Below are 14,491 nucleotides of genomic sequence, written 5' to 3'. Positions count from 1 at the left end.
TTTCGTATTGCAACCTAACTTTATTGTAACCTAATTCTTATGGCCTCAATTAGTACATTTTGTGAAAACACGTTCTTGTGCCATTATAGTGATTTTTCTGGGGCCCAAATGAGTTTGCAGATTCTACTAGAACCAGACAGTAAGCTTCGTAAGAGCAGGGAGGGTTTTGCCAATGGGTTGCCTGAGTAGGAGATTGGAAGGAAGGAGAAGAGTATTGCTGGAATAATTCCTCCCTGTAGCCTCTGGAGACATTACTGTGGACTGGTTTTGTCTTTTGCAAACTTTCAACTTCTGCCAGGTGGCCCTTTCCATACATCCCTTTCTGTCCTTGGGTCTGATGGCTATACCTTCCTCATTCCCTTCTAGATTAATAACAGGGACTCAGTGGTATGTCACAAATCTCGCTTTTTCTACACTCTGCTACCTTTTTGTAAATAGCTCTTTTACTAAACTCTCCTCGAATTATCCCAGAGTGTATCACCTGTTACCCTGTGGAGAGATGACAACTGGCTGTCTTTTTAATACAACATAATTAGAAAAAGGCAGTTCCAAATCTCAGTCATTTACATTCTGAATATAGGTATCTTTATAAAAAATGTATTATTTAAATGCTTAAAAGAAATAAAGTGCCAGCCTTGGTGGCTAATGCCTGTAATCCCAACAATTTGCAAGGCTGAGGCAGGAAGGTAGCTGGAGCCTAGGAGTTTGAGATCAGCCTAGGCAACATAGTGAGACCTCATCTTTCCAAAGGCATGGTAGTGTGTGCCTGTAGTCCTTGCTACGCCGGCGACTAAGGTGGAAGGATCTCTTGGGCCTGGGAGGTTGAGACTGCAGTGAGCCATGGTCATGCCACCGCACTCCAGCCTGGGCGACAGAACGAGAACCCATCTCAAAAAAGAAAAAAGAAAAGAAAAAATCGATATGCAGTATAATGTGTTAGGGTACCTAACAGAATGTTAATAATATCCACACTCTTAATTGATATTTCTTGATGGTCAGTTATGACAATTGTCTTGGCCTGGGTTCTAGCAGTGGTGCACTGGAGCCAGCGTGAGTTTGGAGAGCTGATGGTGTACATTTCTTCCCACTCTGAGTTCAGCAGTATCCTATTGGCAGCTGAAAATAGCCATGGTGGAAGTATTTATGCCACAGAAATCAGCCAACACTACAAATTAGGAGTTTTTCTTTGGGAGACCTGGATAACCAGGACACCATTGCCTATGTGGTTCATATGAAAGTTGCAATACTGTCTGTGCCTTTGCATATGACAGTTTTTCTTAGTTTGGTTTCTCCCAAAAGTAAAGCCTGATTAAGGACTTGGGTGCAGGCAGCTCATTTAAAAGGTGATTCCAGGAATGATGCCAGGAGAATGACATGGGAAATGAGGGAAATCCAGGTAAAAGATGAGTTGATCTATTCACACTGTACACGACTGGGTTCCATCTTGTGGGGACCCCCTGAGAAACCACATTGGATGTGCTGCAGCTGAAATCCGAGGTCCTCAGAGGGAAGGTGGCATAAGGCACAAAAATCAATGCTTACACACTGGAATCACCCTGGAACTGGGAAAGAAAAAAATAGCTTGATAAACAGACACTCTTACTCCTGGAATACGGAGCATAAGGCTAGGATCATTTCATTCAAGAAGATGATACAGAAATACTAAAACCTAAGAAACAACCTGAAGCACAAGATACTCTGCTCATTTTTATACCTTGCTCTTTGTCCTGAGAAACTGTGTATGCTTGGAATTTCACAATATGTCTGTTAGAGAAGAGAGGAAACCTATCTCTCAAGGCCTCAAATGAGAAAGTAAAAGTGGTAAGTGGATGTCACCAAGGTCAAGCATCTGCTTATTAAAAAGAGAGTCAAGTTTCCTTGCCCCCCGGGAAACTGTAACCTGGTCATGTCTATAGATCTCTCTGGTGAATTAACTTCTGTTTTTCTTTATTTAAGGGGGGTGGGTAGGTCTCCACACTTTAGACATTTTTAAAAAAGAGGAAGAAGCCTCCTCAGCAGAAGGCTAAGGATCCCAAACTAATAGTACTTGATTCTAACCTATATAACTTCAAGCAGGAAATAAAAGGGGCTTATGGTAAGGCCAGGGAGCTGGGGAAATTGACTTTTATGCCTTAGAATTCATAGTCTCTATCCCAATGCATTTGAAAGATCCAATCAATTAATTAGAGGATGGTCAAAAAAAATGTATTTTCCCCTAATATTTACAAGGATTTCTAAAGAAGAGTTTTCTTACTCTTCTACAGCCACTGATAATTTTAAAGAAAGAGGCAAGAGAGACTTTGGAAGAAGGTTACAAGGCCTGAAAACTCAGGGCCAACAGCCTGGATTTATTCCAGAGATGTGCTGGGGAAGCTGTAGGGTTTGTGTGTGGTCATTTCTTCTCTAAATATTTTTGAGTGCTTACTACATACCAGGTGTTGCCCTAATTGCCAGAGATATAATAGGGAATCAAACAGACACATACACGAATTTTTTTTTCCATTTTTTTCTTCTACATGAGGACTAAACTGCCCCACACTGTTCTCTAGGATGTTTCAGCATTTTTCTCGTGTTTACAGGACACTTCCCGAAGCCTCTTCCTACTGTAGAATTGCCACGTAATCCTCTTTGCAACTCATCTGCCTCCTGCCTGCTTCTTCACCACCACTTCTGCAAATTGGCAGAAGAATCCATTTAGCCAAGGGATGACCTCTCTAATGTTGAGAATCTATTATAAAAACGGGTCTTTGAAATTTGCAAGGGACAAATAAATTAGTAATTGAGAGCTTGTGTTAAAAACAGTAGAGCAGACCAGGCACGGTGGCTCACACCTATAATCCCAGCACTTTGGGAGGCCGAGGCAGGGAGATCGCTTGAGGTCAGGAGTTCGAGACCAGCCTGGCCAACATGGTGAAACTCTGTCTCTACCAAAAATGCAAAAATTAGCCGGGCATGGTGGCAAGTGCCTGTAATCCCAGCTACTCGGGAGGCTGAGGCAGGAGAATTGCTTCAACCTGGGAGGCGGAGGTTGCAGTGAGCCAAGATTGTGCCGCTGCACTCCAGCCTGGGTGACAGAGCGAGACTTTGTCTCAAAAAAAAAAAAGAAAAAAAAGAAAAGAAACCAGTAAAGCATTAAGAAAAATATCACAAGCAAGGCAAACATCTTAAGAAACAGTTGACTGTATTACAGACTGATAATTCTTTTCCAGTTTCCTTTTTAGACTTAAGAAATGTTCAGAATGATATGCAATAAATAGACCAACAACAACAGCACAAATTTTAGCCCCTTTCTCTCCCCTGGGAAAGCCTGTTTCAATTTCCTTACTGGCTGATGATCCAGTTCCCCTCTGAGTTGGAAGTCCTTTTCTGAACCACAGCTCAGACAGGCTGCCTGATGCTAACTAGCCTCTCTCTCTCAGAGAGGCTGGATCATAAATACCAGGTAAGACATTACCTCCACATGGATGAGCTTTGCAAGCAGTTGCCTGGCATTGAACACCACTTTTGTTCCTAAGTTTCTAACACTAGGCACACACCTAACAGGCTGAATTCCTGGGCTACTGAGGTCAGTTGAGATGGTTCTTAATGTACAATCCTTCTCTCCACTTAGTTGCCATCCAAGTTTTTTGGGGGTCAGTGCTGGAGAACTGGTAAGTCCTGTTAGTCTCAGTCTTATTTCTCACCGAAGACTCACTGCCTTATGTGTATATTCATTGCAGCACTATTCACAATAGCAAAGACATAGAATCAGCCTAGATAGATGCCTATCCTGGTGGATTGGGTAAAGATGATGTGGTACACATATACCACGGAATGCTATGCAGGTATAAAAAAGAACAAAATCATGTCCTTTGCAGCAACATGGATGTAGCTGGAGATCATTACCTAAGCAAATTAGAAAACTAAATACCATATGTTCTCATGTATAAGTGGGAGCTAAACACTAAGTACACATGGACACAAAGAAGGGAACAATAAATACTGGGGCCTACTTGAGAATGAAAGGTGGGATGAGGCGAACATTGAAAAATTACCTATCAGGTACTATGCTCACTATTTGGGTAACAAAATAATTTGTACACCAAATCCAGGAAACACACAATTTACCCATGGAAGAAACCTTTACGTGTACCCCCATACCTAAAAGAAAAGTTGGAAGGAAACAGACCCACTACCTTTTAGATCATGTCTTATTTAAGGCACTGCCTGGCCTTGAGAAAGCTAAAGCTGCCCAGATGATGGTGGTGACTGAGCTTGGAATTCACACTTGCCACTTTCATTCATGATGTGAAGCATCTCAAAGGCCTTCACTATTGTTTCTAGGAGCCTGAGATAGGTCTGAGAATAATAGCACATTATTTATACTCATGTGATAGGTTGTAGGTTGTTAGAAAATTAAGCTAATCCTGGACAGAGTTCCAAGGAGTTTGCATTTAAATTATGACCCTGGGGCAATGTAAATGCTTCAGAAAAGTGAGACAGGGTCTATTCTTTGTGGGTGGCTCCCATTTTAAAATAAGTGATTTGCAATATTTGATCTTTAATGGTTTTCAACCTCTTTGGATAAATTCAAAAATAAAATATTAATTTATATAAACTTGTATTAGATCTCTTCCTGCATGATTAATCATCCTAAAATTTGGTAGCTTAAAACAATTGTATATTTTGCACATGAATATGTAGTTTTGGTTTGTCAGGGACTGCTCATCTCTGCTCCATGTGGTTTAACGAGGGGCTGGAGGTACCAGTTTGGAGATGGCTGATGCAGGCCTGGCTCAAGATTATGCTGGATGGCAGGGAGCTTAGCTGGGGCTGTGAGCTGGGGGATATGATTCCCCTCAACGTAGCCTCACCATGGGCTGCCTGGTGAACATCCCAGATGTTCTGAAGCACATGACATTCTTATGAGCTAGCCTCAGAAGTCACACAGTGTTTGCTTTCATTTTACTTTATTCATTGATACGGTTATAAGGGCCCATCCAGTTTCAATGAAAGAAGACACATACTTCACCTCTTAATGGCAATAATGGAGTGTCAAGATTCTAGACTGTGGGATGGAAGATATTGTTGCTGCCATCTATGACATTACAATATATAATCTACTCAGTACTCAAATGATTCTTGATTGAGTTTGCTCAAACCAAAGCAAAAACTTGGACTCACAGAATGTTACTTACTGGTCACAGACAGGTGTCCCTCTCAGAGGCATTTAAACCAGAGCGACTCCATCTTGAATAGGAGCTGGGTAAAATAAAGCTGAGACATACTGGGCTGCACTCCCAGGAGGTTAAGGCACTCTTAGTCACAAGGTGAGATAGGTGGTCAGCACAAGATACGGGTCACATAGACCTTGCTGATGTAACAGTGTGCCATAAAGAAGCCAGCCAATTCCCGCCAAAACCAAGATGGCAAGGAACGTGACCTCTGTTCATCCTCACTGCTCCTGATACACTAATTATAATGCATTAGCATGCTAAAAGACATTCACACAGCACCATGACAGTTTACAAATGCCATGGCAACGTCAGGAAGATACCCTATATGATCTAAAAAGGGAAGGAACCCTCAGTTCTGGAAATTGACCACCCCTTTCCTGGAAAACTCATGAATAATCCACCCCTTGTTTAGCATATAATCAAGAAATAACCATAAAAATGGCCAACCAGAAGCCCATGCTGCTGCTCTGCCTATGGAGTAGCCATTCTTTATTCCTTTACTTTCTTAATAAACTTGCTTTCACTTTACTGTATGGACTCCCTCCAAATTCTCCCTTGTGTGAGATCCAAGAACCCTCTCTTGGGGTCAGGATCGAGGTTCCTTTCCGGTAACATCCCCATGAGTGAACTAATTGCATAGTATTTGCTCAAATGCAGTTGAATATTCAGGGCCGAGATGGGAGTTTTTGTCTTTTTAGATCCATTAACTTGCTAAAGAAAAATACTTGATTTTTTTTTTTTTTTTTTTTTTTTTGTCTAGCTCTTTCTCCCAGGCTGGAGTGCAGTGGCACAATCTCAGCTCACTGCAACCTCTGCCTTCTGGGTTCAAGCGATTCTCCTGCCTCAGTCTCCAAGTAGGTGGGATTACAGGCATGCACCACCACACCTGGCTAATTTTTGTATTTTTAGTAGAGATGGGGTTTTACTATGTTGGCCAGCCTGGTCTTGAACTCCTGACCTCAGGTGATCCATCCACCTCATCCTCCACAAGTGCTGGGATCACAGACATGTGCCACCACGCCTGGCTAAAACACTTCATTTTTTAGGCTAGAGGATATACTTAAAGAAATATAGATAATAATTCAAATTTTCTTTAAAATCAGAAAAGGGAATATAAAAGACATTTGAATATAGTCAGCAATTCAAAATATGCTTCAGTTCTCAAGGGTACATGAAGGCATGAAAGAAAATAAAGAAGAAAAAGAAAGTAGATCGAAAATGTGAAGAAAGAAAAACCATATAGCAAGCAGGAAGGAGACAAAGGTAGCGAGAGGATACGACAAGGAGTGCAACTGTATCAGCATAACAGGAGATTACCCAAAATAGTTGTTCCAGCAGCAGCCAAATTATAGGCACCACACCTCCAACACACTATTTCAGCATGCTTCCCTCCCTCCCACAATCCTGATTTCCTAGAATTCTAAGCAAGGAGGAGTAAGCAGCCAGTAGCAACCCTTTACCTTATCTAGCAAGGTAAGTTCAGTAACATCAACCCCAGTAGTTTCAAAGATTTGGGAAAATGAAAAGTAACTCCGTATTAAAATGTGATTAGGGAAATGGATATCTGGTTGATGGCCAATATCCACCCACTCCAGGAAGAATTCACATAATTCTAAGAGTGCTCATCAGCTTTAAATTCTTGGGTAGACCATATCTATGTGTAATGGATTATTTTTTATTTTACTTTCAGTAACATGGGGAGCCAACAAAAGGTGTTAAGCAGAGAGAGAGATGAGTAGTGAGTAGTAAGGTAGAAACAAGACAACAACTTAGCGGGCTCCTGCAATAATTCAGGCAAGACTTGACGAGGGCTTAGAAAAGGATGGTAAGGGCTGGGCACAGTGGCTCACACCTGTAATCCCAGCACTTTGGGACGCCAAGGCAGGCGGATTGCTTGAGCTCAGGAGTTTGCAACCAGCCTGGCCAACACCGTGAAACCCCGTCTCTATTAAAATACAAAAAATTAGCTGGGCGTGGTGGCGTACGCCTGTAGTCCCAGCTACTTGGGAGGCTGAGGCAGGAGAATTGCTTGAACCCTGGAGGCGGAGGTTGCAGTGAGCCAAGATCACGCCTCTGCACTCCAGCCTGGGTGACAGAGCAAGACTCCATCTCAAGAAAAAAAAAAAAGTATGCTAGGGTGGCCTTGGTGAGAAATGGTTGGAGTCAGGATTGTCTGATATTGTCGGAAATACAAATTATATTAGCTTTTCTTAGTATTGCTTGATTTGATCTTTCTAGGAATTTTGCTCTTTAATACTAGCAATGGGGGCAGAATTCCATATCAGCTTAAAGAACATGAGCTAATTAGTGTTTCTCAAACTTCACTTTACCTACAAATCACCTGAGGATCGGGTTGAAATGCAGATTCTGGTTAAGCCTGAGATTATGCATTTCTAAGCTCCCAGGTGATGCAAACAGTTCAGAAATCAAAATATGAAACAGAAACCTACTAAATGTCAGTTGGCCATGTCAAATTTTGAACCTCTGGAGTAGATGCTAAAGCCTCATATTCACTGTGACTTCATCCAAGGTTTCTGAGGATGAATCATGAGTGTGTTCTTCTGCTGCTCTTTACATTCTAGCCAGCAAGTTGATGTACAGATAGATTACTATGCATTTCTATTTTGTTTATCTTAAAGACTGATTCTTCAATGTACAGGTGCTTATCTATGTAAAAGTTTCTTACACAAATTAGTAGCAATAAGGTACACTAGGTGAGCATACAACAATATACAAGAAAATCATACGACATGGCAAATGTAAAGCTATGCATGCATATTTAACTCTTAAAAATCACAACAAAAATGTGAAGTCAGAGCTCATTAAATTAGAGACTGATTTAACCAAATGATTGTGCAGCCATTACACAGGTGTTCCATTTCAGAAAGTATTAGAGCATAGTGCCGGAGGGCCTCAAAGCTAATTTCTAACCTAGACTAATCATGCCAGGAATAATGACCTGCCGTTACTGCCTTGTGAATCAGACCCTATGATATTTAAAATAATTAAGATCAAAGCCTAACGAGAAGGTCACTGAATTCACCAGTCATAAAACGTTAGTACAAAACCCAAGGCTGTACTTGTTTGCTCAACAATCTTCAACGCTCAAGTTATAAAAGGGTCTTAAGAGGGACACAAACATCATCTTCAAAAAATGTCACTCCCCCCAAAGGTGCTGCCAGAGAGCAAGGGAAGTCTCTCAATGAATTGGTTATTCAAAGCAAAACTGTTACTCAAAAGTCATTATACATTTGAAAAGACCAGGTAACTCAAGAGATGGGCTGATGGGATATATCAGCTTGCTGGCTGCAATCCCAGAACACAAACTGGGATGAAGATTTGCTTCCCATTTGTAGGCGGCTGGAAAGGAGTGTGAAATGAATTGGTTTGTCCGGGCTGAGTTCCCAGGAAAAGGGTGTCTTTCATACCAAAAGCTCCCACCCAAACTGGCAGGGTGCTTCAAGCCAAAGATTTAGACAGTCAAATAAGTGCTAATTGAGTTAGAGGTTTGGTTAGGAAGTGGGTTGACAATTAAGTTCAGCGAAGGCCCTTTAATGGCCCAACTACCAGCCTTGAGAGGCTTTGGTACAGCACACCAAAGCAGAAGGCTTCCTAATCCACTACTAAGACTTTGATTGAAATTCCTAATCTTTGGCTGGAATAAGTGTGAGACATCATAGAGAGAAGTGGCCTGGGGTGATAGTGGCAGAGGAAGTTATGAGGGTGATACTGAGGATGTATTTGTTCACAAGATTTCACTGGAGATATTCGAGTCTGCAGAACCACAATGGGGAGCCCCAAGAAGAAGCATTTCATTTTTAAGAGGACAATGCTAGACCATAGCTTTATACTGCTATGGCCAAGTTCCCAGCAAGGTTTTGTTGCTTTGTTTTTAACCAAAACAAGGACCAAATACTTTTAACCAAAAGCAATGGGTGTTAACTAAAACCAATACTTTTTATAAAAGTATTTTTATTTAACAAACTATTTAATGGGGCTTTACTATTGCCATTCTTATTATTCCTTTTGCAAATACCTCACTTGTATCTCAAACAACCCTCTGAGGTAAATCACATTATTGTCATTACTTTGTAAACAAGAAAACTGAGGCACAGAGAAGCTCAAGAACTAATAAGTGTCATACTTGGAATACAGAAATGGTGGAAAGGCATCTGGGTTAAAACAAAAAGAATGTTACAAGAGAAGTAAGGAAGGAAATTTTTATTATTCCTCTTTGGAAGGAAGGATATAAAAACCCAAGAGAAAATTTAATAGGCCTCTTCACTGCCCCTTTCCCACAAGTTCCAAAATGAAAGCCCATTAATAGGGCTTAAAACTAAAATTTAGTACAGATAAAAGCAAGTCCTCATTACCCAACATATAATTAACTGGGGAATTCACAGCTGTGGGACATGATGGGGAAGGATGAGGCTTGCCGATTCAGGCTGCTGATTTTCAAACAAGGTGTTAAAACCAAGTAACCAGATCTCTTTATTTGCAGGGTGTAGCACTGGCTACTCTGCTGTAGATGATGTTGAGAAGTCGAAACTTCGAAAACAGATCCTACATTGCTTATGGATTAAAGAAACTGAATTCATGTGGTTAACAAATATATGAAAAAAAGCTCATCATCACTGGTCATCAGAGAAATGCAAATCAAAACCACAATGAGATACCATCTCACGCCAGTTAGAATGGCGATTATTAAAAAGTCAGGAAACAACAGATGCTGGAAAGGATGTGGAGAAATAGGAAGGCTTTTACATGTTGGTGGGAGTGTAAATTAGTTCAACCATTGTGGAAGACAGTGTGGGAGATTCCTCAAGAATCTAGAACCAGAAATACCATTTGACCCAGCCATCCCATTACTGGGTATATACACAAAAGATTATAAATCATTCTACTATGAAGACACATGCACACGTATGTTTATTGCAGCACTGTTTACAATAGCAAAGACTTGGAACCAACCCAAATGCCCATCAGTGATAGGCTGGATAAAGAAAATGTGGCATATATACACCATGGAATACTATGCAGCCATAAAAAACGATGAGTTCATGTCCTTTGCAGGGACATGGATGAAGCTGGAAACTATCATTCTCAGCAAACTAACACAGGAACAGAAAATCAAACACCACATGTTGTCACTCATAACAATGAGAACACATGGACACAGGGAGGGGAATATCATATACCAGGGGCCTGTCAGGGGGTGGGGGACTAGGGGAGGGATAGCATTAGGAGAAATACCTAATGTAGATGACGGGTTGATGGGTGAAGCAAACTGCCATGGCACATGTCTACCTATGTAATAAACCTGCATGTTCTGCACATGTATCCTAGAACTTAAAGTATAATTTTAAAAAAGAAAAAGAAAAAGAAACTGGAGAACTGGAGGTCAGCTGTGTTCTACACCCACCACCTCCCAACTCAAGTAAACTTGCCCTTTTCAGGTTCACTCCTTTACCCTTTCCTAAGGGCAGACTGTTCAATCTCCCACCACTCATGGACCAGTTCAGCCATACTCCTTTCTCCTCACTGCCTTACAACCTCCTGCAAAACCTCCTTTCCACAAAGCCTCATGGCACTTAACGCTATCATTCCCTGTCCCTCTGCAGGGTTGGCACCTACTGGTTCCTAGAATATTTCCCTCATTCACTGAAGACTTTGGAAATTGGATCACCATCTTCTTAGATCCCATACCTCTTACCAATTGACAACATCCAAGTAGACAACACAGTCATTATCAGGTACCTATGATTCTCTGTCTCCCTGGATCCAATGACTAAAATTTCTACTGCCTTTTGCTAATCTACTTCTGTAGCCATATCAAATTTCAGCATTGTTCCACTTCCACATTTTTATTTCCAAATACCCTTCTCTCTGAGCACATTCTTCCATCTTCCTCAGTCTTTCACTCCCTCACTCAATATTTTTTTCCACTTCCAACTTACCTATTAACTTCTTATTGCGTGTCCTTTTACTGCACCTCCAAACTCCAGATCAATCCAACCATATGCTTTTTCTCCCTTTATACTCAAGCTGAAAAAAATACCATGCCACTTTGCAAATTGGTGACACTGTTGAGAAGTACAAGCCTTTGGAAATAGATCTATAGATTTATACAGTTTCCAGGAAACATGATTTAATCCCTGGCCTCTGGCAAGAATTGACTAATTAGCTCAAGACCCCCTGCGTCAGTGCCAAAGCTCATGGGAAGTCAGGCTCAGCCCAGGTGGATAACAGTATTGGGCTTCAGATAACTTGAACACAGTCCAAATTCTCTTATACAATAGCTCTCGGGTTTATTATTTTACAGTTCTAAAATTTTATTATATGCAATGCCATGTAAAGTTAGTGATGTTTAGGAATCTCGTTTGCATTTTAGTGGCATTTGTTTGAAAATAGTTTACCTATACTGCCAAGTAATGTGCTTAATGATGGAGTGGAAGCATAGTGATGAAATTTAGTAAAAGATAGCATAGCCACAGGCAAAAATCACAGCTTCAAAGGGTAGGGAGAAGCCTCAAGTCTTATAGTTCAAAAATCCTTTTACTTAGCAACATCACTTAAAATAACAAAAAAACAAAACTCCTTCTGGACCAGTATCAACTGCTATCTCTCTCCTTCCAACAGCTTCAATTTCAATTCTAGCTTCCTTTGTGTTCCACTAAATAGATCACTGTAACAGCTCATGTATCCAACATCGTTCTGCCTTAGTAATTTGTATACATAAGTGAAGATTTCTACTTTTTAATGTCATTAAAAGGTATATCTGTTAACCATCTTTTAAAATTTATTAAATTCTTCCCTGCCATCTTAAGGATAATGTGTAAACCACATTTTGCTATTTCTTGCATTTGCAGAATCCTCTCTAAAATTTAGTCATAGGATTTGTAACGTCCAATTAGCTGCTCAATGAATTTTTGAGTCCCTCAGGTCTTTGTCTTTGTTCCCAAAGTTGAAGTGGCTAGAAAAATGTCCTATAGATACATTTGTTGCCAAATCACACACACAAAAAATATGCTACTATCTCAGAGGTATCAGGACATATAATAACAACCTCTAAATATTTCCCCAAGAGTTGTTCCTATTCAGTAAACACCAGAAGTAGTCTCTGGGATGTATGGAGAGTAACATATTCCACTCAAAAATATAAAAAATAACTCATTTGTAAGTTTTAAACCTTCTCACATTACTTTTGGTTTCAAAGTAAGGACTGTTTTGCTCAATGCCAAACTGGCTTTGGTGACTTTACATTTCTTTGTTTGCAGGGTCTGGTGGATAGGGTGGGACAAAGGTCAAATGCCTTTAACACTCTGGGTTTCAGTTAACTCAGTCCTCAGGTGAGAACTTCAGCCCTTCTGCCCCTGCAGATTCCAGTGTCAGGTGGTTCAAATACCATAGCACAGATGAAAGCAGCTTGAACAGCAGAAGGAGCTTTATCCGTGAAACGACAGAGCCAACTGAGGCCAGGGGAGCTTTTGGTGACTAGCAGGAGCATTATACACATTTTACAGTTTCTAGCCTAGTATGTGTCAGTCACTCGGTAAATATTTGATAAACAAGTGAATGAATAAACGAATAAAGGGGGACACTTTGATATTGCTACAAAGAAACTAATAATATTAAATAATTTTCCCCAAAGCCAGAAACTCCTTTTTGAAAAAATCTAATGCATATTCAAATTGCACTGGTCATCAGAAACCTCTTTGGAAAGCAGAATGGCAAACTCTAAATCAGGCCCATGGGATTTTCCTTAGAAAATTGATCAGACGGTCAGGCATGGTGGCTCATGTCTGTAATCCCAGCACTTTGGGAGGCTGAGGCGGGCCGAACACCTGAGGTCAGGAGTTTGAGACCACCCTGGCCAACATGGTGAAACCCCATCTCTACTAAAAATACAAAAATTAGCTGAGCATGGTGACGGTCACCTGTAATCCCAGCAACTTGGGTGGCTGAGGCAGGAGAATTGCTTGAACCCAAGAGGCGGAGGTTGCAGTGAGCGAGATCGCTCAATTGCACTCCAGCCTGGGTGATATAGTGACACTCTGTCTCAAAAATAAGAAAATTGATCAGACAATTGAAATTATCACCTCTGCAAGTCAACAGACTTTCAGAAAGAAACTAGTTTTTGAAAGTGCATGCTCATGTATGTGAAAGTCTAGTTTACCTATCAAGATCATCCTGGGTAGGCATAGTGGCTCACACCTGTAATTTCAGTGTTTTGGGAGGCCAAGGGGGAGGATTGCTTGAGGGCAGGAGCTTGAAACCAGCCCTGTCTGTCTCTTTTAAAAAAAGAATTATACATATATACATAAGTGTGTGTATATATATATGTGTGTGTGTATATAAATATGTGTAAATATATATTCCTTTAGTTATAATACTATACTATTTATTGATGATACGACAGTGTTCAAATATTGAAAAGAGGAAACAGTGTTGACGTTGTCTTGTGAGAAACTGTTGAAGGAATTGGGTAGGTTTAGAAGGAGGAAGAAACAACCAAGGAGAGAAATGGAAACTCCAAATTAATCTCTCTTTATGCAAAAAAAAAAAGAAATCAAATTATTCTAATGAGATCCAGCAGCAATAAGCAAATATTAGACCCAGATTTTAAGGAAGAGCTTGTTAGCAACTAGAACTGCCTAGAAATGAGACAGGCGCCTTTGCAGAAGGCATCTTCCTTCCATGGTATCAAATCACAAGAGAAGAAGAGCGGCGGGATGGGATTTCATCATACTCCAGACCTGCTGACCTTCCTTCAAAGCATCTGTAAAATCTCCTCCCCAGTTATGACCCAGAAAATGAAGAGGACCAATGTGAAGGGCTGGATAAGCAATGCTCAGACATCCAGAGTCCACAGCACAGACATTTCTTCATTATTGAAAACTTACCAGGGCTGGGTGCAGTGGCTCACATCTGTAATCCCATCACTTTAGGAGGCCAAGGTGAGCAGCTACTTGGGAGGCTGAGGTGGGAGGATAGCTTGAGCACAGGAGAGGTTGCAGTGAGCTGAGATTGCACCACTTCACTCCAACCTGGGCAACAGAGCAAGATCTTGTCTCAAAAAATTAAAAATAAAACTTGCCAGGTGAGAAGCAGGTGGCAGACATGGCAGGAGCTGAATTCTACAGAGGGCTCCAACTTTGCAGTTCATAGCACACAAAACTGGAGCCCTTCTTTGCCCTAAGCACAATAAATACTTATTGAATTAAAACATAGGCAGAAATCAAAGGCAGGCAGAGTGAAATGGTGAGAACTGCTCT

The sequence above is a fragment of the Gorilla gorilla genome, chromosome 21 (genome assembly GCF_029281585.2).
Source record: "Gorilla gorilla gorilla isolate KB3781 chromosome 21, NHGRI_mGorGor1-v2.1_pri, whole genome shotgun sequence".
Taxonomy (NCBI): domain Eukaryota; kingdom Metazoa; phylum Chordata; class Mammalia; order Primates; family Hominidae; genus Gorilla; species Gorilla gorilla.
Note: the sequence above shows the minus strand (reverse complement) of the source record.